General features: G+C 43.2%; 1 protein-coding gene across 5 annotated transcripts in view; it reads right to left on the bottom strand.

Annotated features, from left to right (window-relative positions):
• The window catches only part of DCAF8 (DDB1 and CUL4 associated factor 8), a 69,773-nt gene extending 55,196 nt beyond the window's left edge, over positions 1-14,577 (bottom strand). For 2 of the 5 annotated variants that reach the window (XM_060197683.1, XM_060197685.1), the window contains exons 1-2: positions 14,281-14,576; positions 13,813-13,882 (exon numbers count right to left, since the gene is read on the bottom strand). The gene's annotated coding sequence lies outside the window, so the exon portion shown is untranslated. Of the gene's footprint in view, positions 1-13,812; positions 13,883-14,280 lie in introns of all 5 variants that reach the window. The other 3 variants (XM_060197686.1, XM_060197684.1, XM_007530566.3) reach the window with 3 other exon arrangements.
• Positions 14,578-15,647: the final 1,070 nt, after the last annotated feature.

Genomic DNA, 15,647 nt, shown 5'->3' with positions numbered 1-15,647 from the left:
GAGTGGTGCAGGCCAGTGAAATAGCTCACTTGGATAGTGTTCTACTTTGTCATGTGAGTGACCCAGATTCAAGCCCAGCCCCCTTGGCATTGAAAGAAGCTTTCGTGACACAGTCTCTTTCACTTTCTCTGCCTTTCTGCCTTTTCTGTCTCTATCTGAAGGCAGGGAGGAGGTGCTAAGCAGTCCTGGTGATTATACTGATTTTGACTTTTAAACTTATGCTTTTCATTTAAAAAGAAAAGATTTTATTTATTAATAAGACAGACAGGAGAAGAGTGACAAAGAACCAGACATCACTCTAGTACATGTGCTGCCGGGGACTGAACTCAGGACTTCATGCTTGAAGAGTCCTATCCTTTATCCACTGTGCCATCTCCCAGACTACTATGCTTTTCATTTGTAAATTCCTCTCAAGTTCACTTTCATTCCTTTGGAGTCTGGATCTATGATCAGCTAAGTGTCCTATCATCCCTCCACCAAGATCCTTCATCACTCTCCACGAATCTCACCAGCTCTCTGTCAGGTGGGCATCCTGTCTGCCTCCTCCTGGGAACTGTTTCCAACTCTCTTACAGAAGCAGCCATAATTAAATGAGGCTGAAGTTTTAGAATTTCCTCTGGAATGGAAAGGAGATGGTAGAAAATACTCTCAGCATCAGTAAGACAGACACATAAGCACCATGCAGTGCCTGGTTCCTCCTGGGAGGAAGATGTCCCATCCACTCACACTGAACAGCTGCTCAGGGTGATGTCATCCTAAGTACAAATTTGTGTTTCAGTCATAGGTTCCACAGTCCATCTGGAATCAACCTACTTTCCCCATCTCCATTTTTTGTTTTCAAGCTGAAAAAGGTCATCTGAAATTCATTCTCCTCAATTTTTTTTCTACTTTACAATAAACAACTCTCCCAGTCAACTCCTGCACCAGTCACTGTAGTCGTGCAATGTTCATTATCAGACAAAACCCCCCTAAGGTATTGACATTCAGAGAATAAGCCCAAAGACAAACTCACACAAAATAAAGCAGTTATCAGGGCAAGTCTTTGGTTCTGAGCCTTTAGTTCTGAGCCACTAAGGTCTTGAAGGACTTGACTATGCTACACTATTTACACTCTGTTAAACTGAACAGAACAGCAGGAGAAAAAAAAAAAAAACTATGAAGGTTCCTGGATCAGAGAATTAGTATTTATTCCTATTATAAGGAAGATCTAAGGGTAAAATGCGAATGTACAGCCTGCTGGTCTCCTTTATCCAACTCCAGACTCTGGTGCCACCTAGTGGCCTGTCTATATAAACATGCTAATAATGCAGCCATGTGCAAAGCTATAAACATAAACACAACCCAATCACAGTCTTTTCTGTAGCCAATAGTCATGCAAGGATAATGAGACACAGCATGCTATTATTAAAAATAAAATTAAATTAAAAATAGGGCTGGAGAAATCTCTCAGTATTAGAGCACAGGACTTGTATGCCTGAGGCCTCAGAAGTCCCAACTTCAACCCCTTACACTGTCGTATGACAGAGCTGAGTGAGGTGTTGATCTCATAAAAATGAAGAAATCTTGGGTTGGTAAAATAGCTCACTTTCACAGCACACTGCTTTGCCATGAATGTGACCCAGGTTTGAGCCTGGCCCTCACTACACTAGCAATCATTCTCTTCCAAAATAAATAGAAATCATTTAAAAATCTTAGATAACAAAGAAAAATCTTGGAAAAAAAAGAAAAAGGTGTAGAATTTGCAGCTGTATGGAATAAAGTTTAATTTTACTTCCATGGAGAAAACAAAAGCTTCCATGGAGAAATTAGCATATACAGCTGGACTTTGAAGGAAGAGCTATGAGACATAATCTATCAGAATCAGAATGAGTTAAGACATGGAAGATGAAAAACATGCATGTTAAAAAATACATGGCTAGTCTGATTTAGTCAGGGAGAACTAAGTAGCTACAAAGTGCAGCAGCAGGTGTGTGCATGTTAGGCACAGTAAGATTTTTTTTCTATTTGTGATGAATAATAGGTTATAAGGTTGTTAAAATCACAGTGTATATAGTTCCACAGCACACCCACTACCAGAGTTCTGTATTTCCTAGGTGGGGATACCAGGAAGATTTTTGTTAAGGATAAGCTGAGCTGTCGAGCATAGTAAGCAGTGCAGCAATAGTTTCGTTGTTGTTTTTTTTTTTTTAATATTTTATTTATTTATTTATTAATGAGAAAGATAGGAGAGAGAAAGAAAGAACCAGACATCACTCTGGTACACGTGCTGCCAGGGACTGAACTTGGGACCTCATGTTTGAGAGTCCAGTGCTTTATCCATTGTGCCACCTCCCAGACCACAGCAATATAATTCTGCACTTGCAAGTATGAGGTCCTGAGTTCAATCCCTGGCATTGCATATGAGATAAATTTTAAAAACAAAACTTTTTTTTTAAAAAATATAGACTGAGACATGAAGACATAAGATTAAGGAGTAAAAGGTCTTAAAATTATTCCAGTTAAATAGGTAAGAAGCACAGAGAGAGGTCTAGGAGGTGGCAAAGTGCATAAAGTGCAGCACTCTTAAGCACTGAGGATCTGCATTCAACCCCCAGCAGCACATGTACCATAGTGATGTCCAGTTCTCTTTGTCTCTTTCCCATCTTTCTCACAAATAAATAAATAAAGCCTTGGGCTGGGAAGATAGTAAAATAGTTATGCAAAAAGATATCCATGTCTGAGGTCTTGAGATCCCAAATTCAATCCCTAGCATCACCATAATCCAAAATTAAGCAGTGCTCTACTCAACTTGTGTGTGTGTGTGTGTGTGTGTGTGTGTATCTTTCCCTCTATCTCATTAAAGTAAATAAAATCTAAAAAAAGAGGATATGATTAAAAAAAAAAAAAAGAGTCAGAGGGCTTTCCCAGGAATGCCCCTTAGCTCCTGAGAGTACTAGTCTTCTCCATATTCAAGGGACACAAAACAATAGGACTCAACTGTCCCTTAATTTTAGTTGATCCCATTAAAATTATTTGATTAAAAAAAAAAAAAAAAACGGTTCAGGCAGGGATAGCATAATGGTTATGTAAGGAGAATCTCATGCTGCCTGAGGCTCCAAAGTCCGAGGTTCAATTCCCTGCACAACCATAAGCCAGAATTGATCAGTGCTCTGGTATTGGTCTCTCTTTCATTAAAGTAAATTTTAAAACAAACAAAAAAACTCCTTAGTGAGTCAGCCCAGGAGGTATGACCAGAACACTGACTTTAAGGTACCGAGTTTGATCCCTGACACTGCATGTGCCAGTGATGCTCTGGTTCTCTCTCCTTTCTCTTTCATGTTAATAAAAAAAAATAAAAACTTTGGGGGGGTGTAAGGCAGGGATAGACAGCATAATGGTTATGCAAAGAAACTCTCATGCCTGAGGCTCCCAAGTCCCAGGTTCAATACCCCACACTACTGTAAGACAGAACTGAGCAGTGCTCTGGTTAAGAGAGGATATATACATATATCCATATCCTTGGCTTACCAATTAATCAGAACCTGTGACTCATGTTTAAATACCTCTAAAGTATTTTCATTCATATTACATCTGAAAAGACTTTCTATGCTTCCTGCCCTTTAATGAAAAAGGCTGGGGACCACCTTTCAATTCATTTACCTCATTGCTTGACAATCAAGTCATTTAAAAAGGGAGCAGAGTTGGGCAGTAACACAGTGGGTTAAGCGCACATGGCGTAAAGCATAAGGATCCCAGTTTGAGCCCCCAGCTCCTCACCTGCAGGGGAGTACAGCTCACCTGAATAGAACATCTGTTTTGTTATGTGCATCACCTAGGTTGGAACTCCAAACCCACTGGAGGAAGCTTCAACACTGTGTCATCTTTCCCTCTCTGCCTGCCTCTTTCTGAAGAGAGAGAGAAGGAAAGAGGGAGGGGGAAAAAAAGGAAAGAAAGGAGAGTAAGAGAGAGGAAGGAGGAAGGAGAGGAGAGGAGAACATGGAGGAGGAGAGGAAAGGAAGGGGAGGGAAAGGAGAGGAGGGGAAGTTGGTTCAGAGCACTGACAAAAAGAAAAAGACTTGGTGTTGATCACTCCTGGATTTGCCTTCCACCACCTGTTTCTGGGTTTTAGCTTCTGCTTTTGCAAAATAGGGTAATTCAACACCCTACAAGAACAGGTTTTAAAGATTAAAAACAGCATTTGCAAAGATCCTGCCTATACAGGGCAGGGATTGACAGTATTTTTCTGGCTTCTCATCTCTGGTCCCAGACAGCATTTTCTAGAGAAGTCTAGGTTTCTTCATTCCTAAGAGTTTTTCAAATAAAGCACATAACTGAGGACTTAGTTCCAAATCTATGGGTCTGTTATCTGCTCTCAGTGGCCTTTTAAATAATTCAGAGTGTAGTGAATTTCTCCTTTTGTACACATTCACCTTCTATGAACTAGGACAAAGCAATGTGCCCAGTAGCACACAAAAACTCTCCTTCTCACTAAGTAACCCATTTAAGAGATTCAGAGGTTCATTCAAAGAGGACTTCAAAGTAACCTCCCACATGAGGAGGAAGTCCAACCAATTAATACTCCAACTATGCTATAAACAAGAAACTCCAGCTTCCTCTGATGAAAGCCATCTCAGAGAGAGTGGGGGGGGGGGGGAGGGAGAGAGTAGTCTGTCTTTAGACTTTATTAGTTTTAATATCAGTATTTTAATAGTATGCTAGGAAGGCCTGGGAGACAGCATAATGGTCATGCAAAAATATGAATGTACTGGGTGGAGGTAGATAGCATAATGGTTATACAAAGAGATTCTCATGCCTGAGTCTCCAAAGTCCCAGATTCAATCCCCTACACCAGCAATGCTCTGGTGTTTCTCCCTATGTCTTTCTCTCTCAAAAATAAAATAAATACCCCACCTGGGGGAGGGGTCACTTTGCAAACAGTGAAGCAGGTCTGCACATGTCTATCTTTCTCTCCTCTCTCTGTCTTCCCCTCCTCTCTCAATTTTTCTCTGTCCTATCCAACAACAGATATAACAACAAATAACAACTACACTAAGGACAACAAAGTGGGAAAAATGGCCTCCAGGAGCAGTGGATTCGTAGTGCAGGCACCGAGCCCCAGCAATAAGCCTGGAGGCTAAATAAATAAATACTTAAAAAAAAAAATGATCATACCTAAGGCTCTGAGGTCCCATGTTGAATCCCCACAAGAGCATAAACCACAGCTCTGGTCTCTCTCTGTATTTTTCTCATTAAAATAAATATACTGTTTAAAGAGTATGCTAGAAATACTTTACCCTTCAATGTCATCTATAAACTTTTTAGTAGTTTTTGCAAGGAACTTTTTATAATAAGCTTTAAGTACATTTATCTCAATTTAAATTATTCTAAGGGATTGGAAGATGGCTCAGCAGGAAAGTACACATCTTACCACATGTAAGGTCCTGAGTTTGATCACTAGCACCACTCATGGAAGCACTGTAGACAACACCAAGAGCTCCATCAATGGTGCAGTGGTGCTATAGTGACCCTCTCCTTTCTCTCTTTTTTTTACCAGAGCACTGCTCAGCTGGCTTATGGTGGTGCAGGGGACTAAACCTTAGACATGAGTCTCTTTACATAAACATTATGCTATCTATCCCCTCCTTCCTCTCTCTTAATAAGAAAAAAAAACTATATAATAAAAATTGGCTCAGGACAAGTAGAACCTGAACTGGAATTGGCGTACTGCACCAAGGAAAAGACTATGGGGTGGGGTGGGGAATACTGGTCTAAGAAGGATGACAGAGGACCTAGTGGGGGTTGTATTGTTCTGTGGAAAACTGAGAAATGTTATGCATGTACAAACTATTGTATTTACTGTTGAATGTAAAACATTAATTCCCCCAATAAAGAATTTTTTTAAAAAAATTGGCTCAGGGAGGCAGTTCAGTGATATCATACATACAGAAGGCCCTGGGTACATTCTTTGGTATGCTTAAAAAAAAAAAAAAAAAAGGATAAATCATTCTAAGGAACATCCCTCAGGAGATTCCATTATTTCATTCTGGACCTTTACAACATCAGAATCCAGTTCCTACCATCGGTATTTGCCATTTGCATTTTAAATGTAGAGAAAGAGCAAAGGATGTTCCTCAAAAGGTTCAATGGACAGCAAAATAATAAAGAGGGGTTAAAAACCTCAGGAAGTGGGAGTTAAAAAAAAAAAAAAAGCCCTCAGTAAGTGTCCTTGCTTCCTACATGAGGAGGAGAGTCTACCACCAGATAGGACACTGTGGCAGCACTGCAAGTGCACTAGAGGATACAGCCTCTTGGCCACCACTTGAGGTAAATGCTCTAGTTACTTTCCAGATGACAAAGGAAAACCAAGTAGGACAAAAAAAGACTGGTGAGGCCAGCAGAAATGCTTCGTATCTAAAGCTGGCCAGACCTCCTTAAGCAGTATTCTCAGAGAGTAAGAGAAGTGATGACCTATCTCACTTACAAGCTGTCATCTTTGTCATGTTAATCATTTTCCATGCCCTTCTGGCAAGTGCAGTGCAGACTCAGCTCATAAAGTAGCCATAACTTGCATATTTCTGTGGTCAGGTGGTGGCACACCTGGTTGAGCACACACGTGACAATGTGCAAGGACCCACGTTTGCCCCCAGTCCCCACCTGCAGGGAGAAAGCTTTGTGAGAGGTGAAGTAGGACTGCAGGTATCTTTCTCTCTCCCCCTCTCCCCTCTCAATTACTGACTGTCTCTATCCAACAAATAAAGATAATTTAAAATAAATAAATAAATCATACATATTTCTGAGTTAAGGTGGTATTTGAGAAACTGCACTTTTGGTCTTGAAGTTATGTCCTGGGAAGGTAAAGATAAAAGACTGCATAAGGTAGTGAATGATTTATAATATTCATGACAAATTCATTTCTGAACATGTTTCCAGGACTTCCTTCTTATTTCCAGAGGAGGACTCATCAGTAAACAAGCAGCAGCAACTCCTTTTTTGGACCAATTTGGAGAGCAAGCTACTTGGGGATATTCAAAGTTTTTAATTTGACTGCAAACGTAATTGAAAAGCACTAGCACTTCTGCTCTGAATTAAAATAGACAAAGCCACTACCCCCATTGAATCAGCCTTCTTCTGATTCAACTCTTACATCTGCATAGGTTTCAAATGAATGAGAGCAGATAACAGATCATCTTAGCTCACTGACAAACTGTTTTTACTGGTTTATTCACTTAAAGATTTATTGTGGTCTGGAGGTGGATAAAGCATTGAACTCTCTCTCAAGCATGAGGTCCTGAATTTGATCCCCAGCTGCACATGTAACAGAGTGATATCTGGTTCTTTCTTTCTCTCTCTCTCTCTCTCTCCCCTATCTTTCTCATTAATAAAATATTTTTTAAAAAATTATTGATTTTTATTTATTTTTTGTACCAGAGCACTGTTCAGATCAGGCTGATGATAGTACAAGGGATTGAACCAGGGACATTGGAGCCTCAGGCATGAGAGTTTCTCTGCATAAGCATTATGCTATCTACCCTCTGCCCAAAATTTATTTATTTTTATGAGATACCATAGCATTGCTTAAATCTGGTGTATGGTGGTGCCAGAGATTGAACATGTAAATTCTGACATTTCAGGCTTGTTGTGCTTTAAATATGCTGAGCTGTAGCCTGGCAGGTAACACGTGGTAAAATATGAGGTCCTGTGTTTGTCCCCAACATCACATGTGCCAGTATAATGCTCTGGTTCTCTCTCCCTTTCTAATAAATAAATCTAAGTAAATATGTTGAATGGGATCAGGCAATGGCAGAACTGGTTAAGTGCACACATTACAGTTTACAAGGACCCAAGATCAAGCCCCTGGTCCCACCTGCAGAGGGAAAGCTTTACCAGCGGTGAAGCAGGGCTTCAGTTGTCTGTCTCTTTCCCTCTCTACCTCCTCCTCCCTTCTCAATTTGTCTCTATGCAAAAATTAATAAATATCATAAATAAATAAATACGTTGAACTATCATGCCCTAACAAAAAGCTAATTCCATCTTAAAAACAAACATTATACAATAAAAAGCTGCTTGGTTAGCTATGTATCTTATAATCTGTTACCTGGTTACTTCTGTTTACAGTAACTTTTCTCGAGGAGAAGCAACCTGAAAAGAAATTTATCTACTGAAAGAAAATAATTTTTAATATTTATTAAAGAGAGAGGGGCACAGAGAGAAACAGACACAGACACAGCATCACTCTGGCACATGTGATACCAGGGATCAAATTCAGGACCTCATTCATTCATGCTTAAAAGTCCAACACTTTAATCCACTGTGCCACCTCCCAGGAAGCAATCTACTGAAAAAATTTAACCAGTTACTTCATGACTGTAAAAGCCTAAAACTTGGGAAATGGCAGGTGGTTCACCCAGTAGATTGCACTTATTACCATGTGTGAGGATCTGGGTTAAAGTCCCACCACTGCATAAGAACATCTGCATGGCAGCTTCATGAGCTGTGGAACAGTGCTGCAGTCTCCTCAAGTCTCTCTGGAGGGAGGTGAGAGGGAAGAAAGAAAAAAAAAAGCACACTGGAATGATGAAATTGTGCAGGCAGCACTGATAAAAAGAAGAAAAGAGCCTGGAACTTGTCTGACAGAACACATGACCCAGTGCAAGAAAGTGAGACTCGGTTTCCCACAACAGGGCACTGCTACAGAATGGCCTCTTCCAGAGTCCACTAGCTTTTGAAATGCCAATACTGTTTTAAACTGCTTATAAAAAGGCTGCTTTCTTTAGCCACTTTGTGCAAGATAAGCTTCAGTTTTAGGTCGATATAATAAACAAAGCTCTGGGTCAGATACTTTCTGCTGTCTTGTTTTGTTGTGTTGGAAATGTAAGTAAAAGGAAGGCCTCAAATGTGTAAAACATGTATTCTGCCACTGAGTTACATCGTTGGCCTCACTGGAGGTTGATTATTTATTTAATTTTTAATTTTTTTAATATTTATTTTATTCCCTTTCTGTTGCCCTTGTTTTTTATTGTTTGTAGTTACTGTTGTTACTGATGTCATCGCTGTTGGATAGGATGAAGAGAAATGGAGAGAGGAGGGGGAAAGACGGACACCTGCAGACCTGCTTCACTGCCTGTGAAGTGACTCCCCTGCAAGTGGGGAGCCGGGGGCTCGAACCGGGATCCTTCTGCCTGCCTTTGCACCACCTGTGCTTAACCCACTGCACTTACCACCTGACTCCCTTAAGTTTAATTTTTTTTACTTTTAAATTATATTTTGTTATTTATTATTGGATATAGACAGAGAAATTGAAAGGGGAGAGGGAAATAAAGAGGGAAAGAGACAGAGATATACCTGCAGCCCAGCCTCACCAGTCATTTAGCTTTCCTCCTGCAGGTGGGGACCAGGGGCTTGAACCTGGGTTCAACGGTAATGTGTGCACTTAACCAGGTGCGCCACCGCCTGACCTGGGATTAATTTATATTTATACCAGAGCACTGCTAAATTCTGGTTTATGGTGGTGCTAGGGACTGAATCTCAGGCTTGTAAGTCTTTTTGCAGGAGGGGGGAGGTTTTGGGGGTGGGAAGGGAGGGGGTAGATAGCATAACAGTTACGCAAAGAGACTTTCATGCCTGAGGCTCCAAAGTCCCAGGTTCAATCTCCCTGCACTACCATAAGTCAGAGGTGAACAGTGCTTTGGTTATTAAAAAAAAGAAAAAGAAAAAAAAAAAAAAGTCTTTTTGCATAACCATTATGCTATCTCCCCAGCCCACTGGAGTTTTTTTTTTACATCTTTAACAGACTAAAGAAAATGTCCTGTTAGGTTGGGAGTGGGAATTTAGGTCACATCATACCAGGCATCCCATTTCAGTCACCATAGGAGCTACTTTCTAGTAAGATTCAATAAACCTTACTTACACAACACTCCCAAGATAAAAATCTTAGCAGCAATAAAAGTTTACAGCTGTGTAGGGGCTGGGTAGTGGCATACCCTGTACAGTGCATGTTACAAAGTACAAGGACCCAGGTTCAATCCCCCAATTTCCACTTGCAGGGGGGAAGCTTCCCAACTGGTGAAGCAGTACTGCAGGTGTCTCTTTATCTCTCCTCTATCTCACCCTCCCCTATATATATCTGTCCAAGAAACAATATACAAAAATAATAATTTTACACTTGTGGTTCACAGACTAAGAATACTGACTCACTATATACAGATGTTACCTGGAACATAAACTGAAATTCTTGGAGGACAGGGGTTCTGACCCAGAATGTGAATGATAGTTGCAGTCAAGCTTTTTCAACATATTTCTTCTCCTCCCTACTCCCACCCCTTTGCCTAGCACAGACCTACAGACCACATAAACATACAAATGATAAAAATGTCACCTCAGTATGGATCGACCTGCCAACACCCATGTTCACTGGGAAAGCAATTCCAGAAGCCAGACCTTCTACCTTCTGCATCCCACAATGATCTCAGGTCCATACTCCCAGAGGGTTAAAGAATAGGAAAGCTATCAGGGGAGGGGATGGGATACAGAGGTCTGGTGGTGGGAATTGTGTGAAGTTGTACCTCTCTTATCCTATGGTTTAGTCAATGTTTTCTTTGTATAAATAAAAAAAAAAAAATTAAATGTCACCTCAGCCCTCCTCACCAACCTCTATCCAATGGAGAATTCAGACCCTGGGAGTGAATGCTAATCAACACTAAGGAAGACCACTGACTTGAACAAGGAAAGTTGCTTTCATCACAATCAACATAATTTTTAAGGGTCCCTGCCTTCCCCCAAAAGATGTAGAAATCAACAAGAGAACTTTTCTTTCTTTTAAAAAAATATTTTATTTTACATTAATGAGAAAGAGATACACATGGAGAAAAACTAGAGCACTGCTCAACTCTGGTGTTGCTAGAGATTGAACCTGGGACTTGGGTGCCTCAAGCATTAAAGTTTTTTGTGTAAGCATTATGTTATCTACCCAGCCAAGAACTTTTCATTTGTGCAATCATGTTACTAAGATGATCCAGCTGAGAACTTTAAAAAAAATTGTTGTTGTTGTTGTTTTTGCTATCCTAAATCCCTAGTGAGTCACTTCAGAAAAAAAGAGAGAAAGAAGACTTTTTCAGGACCCAATTCTTTGACTATCTATTGATGATCCCTGCAGAACCCAAAGGCTTGGGGAACAAGTACTCCCTCCACGGCAAGCAGCAGAAAGGAAAGGAATTCAGTACTTACACGGTATTTTTTTTTTTTCTTTACCAGAGCACTGCTCAGCTCTGCAGGGGACTGAACCTGGGACTTTGAAGGCCTCAGGCATGAAGGTCTCTTTGCATAATCATTATGCTATCTACCCCCATCCTTACAGTAATTATAATCAGGTGTGCTCCAGAGTGATTAAGAAGGAAGTAATGCATACCAGGTTCTATGGATACTTTACGAATGAGTTCACATGGGGCCAGGCAGTGACTCACCTGGTTAAGTGTTCACATTATAGTGCACAAGGACCCGGGTTCAAACCCTTGGTCCCCTCCTACAGGGGCAAGCTTCGTAAGTGGTAAAGCAGGGCTGCAGGTGTCTCTCTGTCTCTCTATCTCTCCCTCCTCTCTCAATTTCTGGCTGTCTCTATTCAATAATAAATACAATTTTTTAAAAAAATGAGTTCACACAAACACTACAAAATTGACTGACCTGAATCCCCAAACAGCAACCACACTACTAGCAGCCACACACCTAGTAGCTGGGCTAACAGCTTGACTGGTAGAACAACAGACTTTCTTTCATCCCTGCAGTCCCTGGGTCAATGCCTAGCACACACGTGCCAAAGAGGTGCCTTGGCTTCTCTCTGCCTCATGGGACTCTCCCCCTCATATGTAATAAATAAATCTTAAAAAAAAAAAAAAAAAAAACCTAAGCTAATCAAATGAAAATGAACTAGAAAAAAACAAAAAAGCCTATCAGAAAACAAAATACAAAGAAATTTAAATGGACATGTAATTTTTTCAACTCTGCATCAATAATGTGTAAAGAGATTAGAAAAGATTTTTTTCAGCGTCCATCAAGTGAAAGTCATTACAACAGAGGTTTATATAGGTCTCCTCATACAATAGTAACTGTGACCCTGTGCAGTAACTGATATTAACCCACTTTTAGAGACACGGAAATTTATCAGAAGTTGTAACTTGTCCAAGATCACATTGCTAACTACAAGCTTAATTCAGCATGTAAAGTCAGGCCTACCCAGCTCTAAAGGGTGTATTTCTTCTTACTGATACGCAGACACCTGGCCCCTAATAATCTTTCTTAATATTTATTTATTTTGCATAGAGACAGAGAAGTAGGAAGGTAAAGGGAGACAGGGAGGGAGAAAAGCGCCAGCAGCAATGTTTCACCCTGTGAACCTTCCCCCTGCATGTGGGTACCAGGGGCTAGAACTCAGGTCCTTGCGCACAGTAATGTGCGTGGCTCAACCAGGTGTGCACCACCTGGCCCCGGGTCACTAATAACCTTATGCCAGTTCCCAATGATTGCTTTCTCATCAGAAACCAGATAGAGCAACACTCACCAATGCTACATGCAGTCCTTCCCTGCTACGAATCATGACAACATTGAGAGCTGGCCAGGCCTCTGTTTAGTCCCACAGACCTCAACCACAGCACTGCGCTCTACTCCTAGAAACCCACAGGTCTAACAACATTCATTTTCAAGTGTGCTGACTACCTCTGGCACTAGCCTGTGCTACTCTCCAGATCACTGGGAAAAGAGATAAACACTTTTTAAAAAAATCTTTCGGGGGAGGGAGGGGAACAGGTTTGCTGGAGGACCTGGTTAAGTGCATACATTATAGTTAGTGCAAGGACTTGGGTTCAAGGCCACCAGTCCCCACTTGCAGGGGGAAAGCTTCACAAGCAGTGAAGCAGGTCTGCAGGCCTCTGTCTCCAGAGAGAGGCTCAGTGATAGCACTATAAATCCATGCTCCTGGTGGCCATTTTTTCCATTTATATTGGATAGGACAGAGAGAAACTGAGGGGGGAGGGGAAGGTAGCAAGAGGGAGAGAAAGAGACACCTATAGACCTGCTTCACCACCTGTGAAGGGGATCCCCCTCTCCCCCACCTGCAGGTGGGGAGCTAGGGCTGGAACTGGGATCCTTGGCAGTTTGTACTATGTGCACTTAACTGGTGCACCCCACCCAGCCCCCCTGTCTCCCTACCTTCCTATCACCCACCTCCCTCTAAGCTTCTCTATTCTATCAAATAAAATAAGTTATAATAAAATAAGTTTTAAAAAAATCTTTCAGGGGCAGGCATAGATATAATGGTTATGTAAAGAGACTCTCACACCTGAGGCTCCAAAGTCCCAGGTTCAATCCCCTACACCACTGTAAGCCAGAGGTGAGCAGTGCTTTGGTTTAAAAAAAATAAATAAATAAATTCATAGCTCAAATTTACCACATGTCCCAGAAAAGCTGTGATGCTGAGGGGAACTGAACCTACACACCAGCTGAAGAAAGCATCACTCATCACTCCCTGGCAGTAGCATATTCTCTGCCATGCAAGAAACACCAACCCAGTGCCCTGAGCCAGGGAGAGAGACCTGATTTGACAAAGGCCTGAACAGAGGGACTCAGGCAAACTCACTCCAGGCCTAACAATGTAAGAAACATGACTCCCTCACCCCACCCCCAAAGTAGGCAACACCAAAGCTACAAGTAAACGGAGCTGGAGTCCTGCCAAAAACAATACCCCAACTCTTTGGGAAGAAAACTGTGGTGGCCCCCGCCCGCCCCGTTTAAAGCCAGCCCAGGGGGCCGTGTGAGCAGGGAATTTCATGCTTTCACCCAACTCACCTCTCCTCTTCAGAGCAGCAGGGTCGGGGCTGAGCTGCCGGGCAGGCGGGTCTGCAGATTCTCTGAAAGACTAAGCAGAGTTACAGTTTCAGTGCAAAGTAGGGGGTGGAGGGGGGGTTGTCTTAGCCAAACACAACACCGGCAGCGTGAATGCAAGCGATGCTTTTCAAATTTCCAACGATGAAGGACCAACGGGCTCCAATGCCTGGGGGCACAAGTGACAAGCACAGGAAGCCACGTTCCCCCAGGTATGGAGGACCCCTCACTCACCACTTGCTAAGAAGCTGCACCCCAGGGCTCCCGGCCCGAGTTGCCAGCCCCCCCAAACCCGGACGGGGCACCCCCGGGGGCAGACGAGCGAGGACCGGCCGCTGACAACGCCTGGGGCGCCGGACACCAGGCTCTCGAGCCGCCCGTTGGGGGAGGGGCGGGAAGGGCCCGGGGTCGAGTCGCGGGACGCGTCCCCACCTGGGCACCTCAACTGGCCGGCCGACGGGACCCGCTTCCCCGGGGACCGAGGCTGACCCGGGAGGAGGCGGTGCTCGGGGTGAGGAGCGAGGTCAGAGGCACGCTGAGGGGACAGGCCGGCCGCGGCGGAACACGGACCAAAGGGGGTGATGGCGGTCCGCCGGGAGGTCACAGGCAAGAGAGTCGGCGGGGCTCGGCCACCCGCTCCCCGTTTAGGATCCTCCTTTTTCCCGCGGTCGCTCCGACTGGCCCGGGCCCGGGCGCCTGGCCCTCTGCAGGCGCCATCTTACACGGCTCACGGCCGCTATCTCCCTGCTCCCCCAGGCGCATGCGCAGCAGCGCTTTGTGGTCCATTTGCGACAAGGTGCAGCGAGGGGCGGAGCCGCAGGGTGCGGGGAGAGACCGCAGCCGACGCGAGCGGCGCGTGCGCACACGGGAAGTCCCTGGGCAGATGGTGAGTTCGGACTTAATGATGGTTCCTGAGCACTTGGCGTTAAAGGCTGCGTTCTCCGCGTGCCTTTTCCTCTGCAAGACGTAGCTGGCTTTCTGTTGGATATGCGTACATCCAAGGACCAGAACTTGGAAGATGTTACCTCCCTGTGGTCCTCTTGTTGCTCAGACCCCTGGAGAGAAGAGCAAAGGGATGGTGGTAGGAGAACCCGCAGTCGGAGCCCACCCTTCCGCCGTGCCTGTGAACCGTGAACTCAATTGATGGTCTGGCATCCTTAGTCCATCACGGCACTTTCAGGGTAAGAGGTAAATAAATAACCTTTGAGCCTCACATCTTCCTAAACAGTAGCTCTAAAATCTAGGAATGGCTTTGGATGTTGTGAACATTGTTTCTCCTTTGGCAGTTAGCTAAATCTGCTAAGAGGCCAACCTCCCTTAAATAAAAACATTGGAAAATGAACTAGTTCGACTGCCTTCTTTTCTAAAGAAGTGAGTATTCTTCCTTTGGTCTATGTAAATAGACCAAACCTGTCTATGCCTGGACCCTCAGTTTTTTAATAAATTTCTCTTTTACTCCACCGCAGTGATTACTTCAGACAACATTTATTTAGACACAAGCTGTGACGTTTATGATGCCTCTGGTAAGACAGACACTAAACCCACCATTCCTGCATGCATAGATCTTACCTATTACTCTAGGAGGAGCAGACACACAGATAGTAATCAATGCTCAGTTGCAGAGTACCAAGAAGGGAGATAGAGCAGGATAAAGTCAGGTATCTGGTTAGCTGTGCTCTCTCACAAAGGGAGTTCAGGGAAAGCTCTTCAAGATAACATGTAATGTGAGAGACTGGGTAAAGAACTTTCCAAGCAGGAGCAGCAAGTACAGAGATTTGAAGTTTAAGTGGACTTGGTGG

The sequence above is a fragment of the Erinaceus europaeus genome, chromosome 9, assembly GCF_950295315.1.
Source record: "Erinaceus europaeus chromosome 9, mEriEur2.1, whole genome shotgun sequence".
Lineage (NCBI taxonomy): Eukaryota > Metazoa > Chordata > Mammalia > Eulipotyphla > Erinaceidae > Erinaceus > Erinaceus europaeus.
Note: the sequence above shows the minus strand (reverse complement) of the source record. Positions and strands in the feature narration are given on the sequence as shown.